Source organism: Larimichthys crocea, chromosome XI (assembly GCF_000972845.2).
Source record: "Larimichthys crocea isolate SSNF chromosome XI, L_crocea_2.0, whole genome shotgun sequence".
In the NCBI taxonomy this organism is placed as follows: Eukaryota; Metazoa; Chordata; class Actinopteri; family Sciaenidae; genus Larimichthys; species Larimichthys crocea.
This window is the reverse complement of record NC_040021.1, coordinates 17,760,330-17,764,458: the sequence shown is the minus strand read 5'-3', so window position 1 is coordinate 17,764,458 and position 4,129 is coordinate 17,760,330.

Below are 4,129 nucleotides of genomic sequence, written 5' to 3'. Positions count from 1 at the left end.
CATCTCTCACATCCCTGTCTCCCCCCACAGCCAATCACATTTGGTTACCTGTCACTCTACCCACTGCTTCTCATTTCTATAGAAGCATCTCCTAACGTCAGTTCATCACTCACAGTGTTACCAGATGGCTATTGCAGGCTCACTTAACATGAATAACAAAGCAAAAATATGTGAAGGTGGGGCTGAAACGTTCAAGGACGTTGACGTTAAGTCACAGCGCTTGAAAGTCATGGCATCATTTTATATTCTTTATATTGAGCTTTGTGAGGCGCTGGTCTGAGGGGGGATATCAAACTAACCAATTAGTAATGTAACAAAAAGCAGGACTCCGATTTATCTGTAATGCATCCAGTAATGTCATCTGTGGCTATGACCAGTGCGTTTTGAGTCTGCACAGACTGTGAGCAGGGAGCACACACACACAACACTCGATCCTTGTATAAGCACACACTTTTTCCCCCTCTGAACTCTCAGTTCTCTTTGCATTTCATCTGTGCTCTTTGTAGTGGTAATGCTGTAGTGTGAAATTGTTTCTACCTCACAGTCAGAAAAAATGTGACTGTGAATCCGAACCTTATGTGACATTGTGTAAACATCAACACAAAAAATGTTTTCACATTATCATTAATTCTATAATTATGTAACCACCACTGTTGGTTCAAATTATTTTAAAATGTAGTCAAATCCAAGTTACAAATTATATGACGTTTATTTTGTAAGAAGTAACAATTAAAAAAATGTAATATGAATCTAATATGGATACTTTTGGATTACTTCACAATAAAACCCTGAAAATATTGCAGCTCATGCCAAAAAACGCTTTTTTAAATCCTCATCAATCATTTTCAATACATATGGTGTAAACATAGATGCCTTGAGTCTGTTGAACATAATCTCAAACACACTACACGGTGGAATATCATGATATTGAAATAATAATAAAATAAGACGTAATCCAAACTGTAATCACAATTGACAAAGAATCTATAAGAATTACACTTTTTCAAATGTAATCTGATTACAAAATCCTGATAGATCTAATCATTTACTACCCATCACTGTTCATTTAAGTGATCATGTCTGTCTTAATGACATTGTCTGTATGGCTGGTTGTGTCTGGTTTGAGTCAAAAGTCCACAGTCGATTTTTATCCCCAGTCCATCCTATTCTCAGAGGGTGACGGAGGATACTAGTACAGCATACCTGTATATAATTGTCAGTATTATAGTGATATATTATATCTCACATCATTCCTACACTATTACTTTAATCTCAAAGGAATTCAAAGGAACACACCCTATAATGTAAAGTAGAGAGTGTATTTCCCTCTGGGTCTACATGTTTACAACAGCGTATAAAGAAACATGCTGGTTCTTCTCTATTTCCTGATTTGTGTGATAATGACAAACTAAATGTGAAAAAGAAGGTTCCTGAAGAGTCAGATAAACTCTGCAGTCAATAATAGGGATTTACCACCATATTTAATCAGACTGAAATGAGGCTTAAATAAGAAAAGCACTCCATAGTCATGATGTCTTCTGTTTGTGATTACAGCATTTGATTTCTGTTTTCCACACTGGTCATTTTTCAGAACTGCATCTGTTTCTTGTACAAAAGAAAGGCAATGTGGTAATTTACAGCTTAAGACTGGAAGAATTATTGCCCTGACAAAGTAAATCCTGTTGTGAGACTCACACTAAATCGCTAGCAAAGTGGGTCAGTGATGACAGGAGAGCATTAGAATACCAACTAAGGAAAAGTGAAGGAAGGTTTGGCCTCGAATGGACAAGGTTGAAAACATGAACTAGGCTCCATACCAACACTAAGGTGAGGTTTTTCTTTGGCTTAGGTGCTTATTATCAAAGATTCTGTCTGGCTCATTTTACCAACCTCAAACATAAGCTGACCAGCAGTCCTGTGAAGTGGACTGAGGGGGCTTTTGTAGGACCTCAGGAACATCTGTGTTCATTCACCTGCTGTGCTACAGAGGCCTGATTTCAGGCACCACTTGTTGGTCTACATGAATGACTTTGTAATGGGCAGAGTGAAGAGAAGGAGCTGTCTGGCAATTAAATTAGCATTAGTGGTCACCCCTTAGAGGTAAGTCCCTCTAATTAGTGACAGTATCAGGTATCAGGAGTGTTTGACTGGAATTATTGTGCTTTCATTTTAGTTAATTTGCTCGTCACCATGTTGAGGCATGGAAGTTTATTACTATTAAGACTGTGGATCTTATTCAATCTGTTTTTGTTCTTGTAAGCTTAAGAAATATTTAATATTTAATAAGCCTGCATCTTATCAAGACCATTTAAATGGCCAGATTTGTCCCTGCCCGTTTTTTTTTATCATGGATGCGTTAGGTTGTGACTTCTATTTTAGCCTTCATAGTTAATTTCCCCATTCATGACAGGTGTACTGGCGTGATGTTTCATAACTCTCCAATTCAAATTACATAATGCCATAAAGTTATGCATAATTACTTATTGACAGGTGGTGCCATTGCAGGTGGCTTGTTTGAGTAACCAGGCTTCATTCAGCCTGCCTGATCTATTTTTAATATTTACTCCCCTTTTATTCTGTCAGTACACAGACATGTGAGACATCCATGGACATCTGTTTACTGGGCGGATAAATTCCTCCAAAAGTGAATGAGTGAGTAATGCTCTCCCTTTTGTTTGTTTGTATGCCAGGTGGTGGTCAATTGCTGAGTTTGATGTAAAAGAATTGAAAGAAAACAGATGTTAGTTATAATGTAATGTAGTTACAATAATATAATGTGGTATGACAGTGACGGGTCTACACAAAAGTTATTATGTTGTTGTTGTTAGTAGTAGCATTTTTAGTATTGTTCCAATTGTCCTAAAATAAATTAAGCAACAGAAGCAGTAAGAAAGGGGATTATTGTCTATTACTGTGAGTGATGAGCTAAGTTTAGGGTACACTCCGGTGATGAAGCCTGCCAGACAGCCTCTGTGCTGGGTCTGAGCTAGAACGCATTGTCTCAAACCATCAACTGTGTTCTGTGGACATGACATGTAATTCCCCCAAGAACATGAGTCATCTTCTTCTTTGCTTTCTTGGTTGTGAAAACCACCTGATTAGTCTACAAATCTTACAAAGCATGTATCTGGTCATAAACCAAAGATCTGGCACTAGAGGAGAAGGAAAGGGATCAGAATAGTTATTAAAAATCATGAAATTCATGCAAACCCTTTAAATTAGCAAACTGCAATCACTCCCTGCAATCACCGGAACAAAAAGGAATCACACTCACACTTATTTTAAGAAAATTAATTCATGCCATTTTAACACCTGATCGGGACACTCAAAGGGGGGGATTTCCTCCAGTACCTGCAATTAAAATCAGCTATTTAAAATAAAAGAAAACACAGTGAGATTAAGAACCAAAATCCTTTCTAAGTGGGAAAGTGACTAATCGGCCCTCTGGCACCAACCGTTGCACGCAAGTCTGTAACAATACATTTGAAATGACAAAGAAGTCTAATAACTAATCTATTAAAAGATTCCCCATAGAATAGAAAATACACACCGCTCAATACAAAATGCTCAAAATGGGTCTCCCTATCACAGATAAATGTGCAAACTGACTATCTTCAATCTTAATTCAAACACTCTTTGTAATCATAGATTTCAGAATTCCTCTTTCTCTATTCTTTTGCACGATTGGCTATCTATCCCCACTTGAATTTCCACCAAACATATATTTAAAACACACACAAGTTGTCCTAGCTGTCATTTAGAGGACTGTCCTCACAAACTGGAAACAAATAAGAAATATCAATCATTGGTCACATCTTCTCATGGAACATAAAGTAATTTTAAAAAGCTATCACATTTTTCTATTTTATAACGCATTTTAGTCTCAGTTTTATCCCTCATTGAATCCCAATAAACCAAGCATACCTGTAACACTACTGTTACCATTCTGCCTCACACTAACTACCCTCCATCCTCTGTCACACCTGTGTCACCACTATCAAAACTATAGCAGCGGTCATCGTTATGTGTTTTCAGTTTCCAGGAATTGTGTACAGATCTTTGCAAAATAGGGCTGTGCATTACCAAGCTGCAACATGAAGTGATAGCAGCAGATAATTGGCGTGAAAAT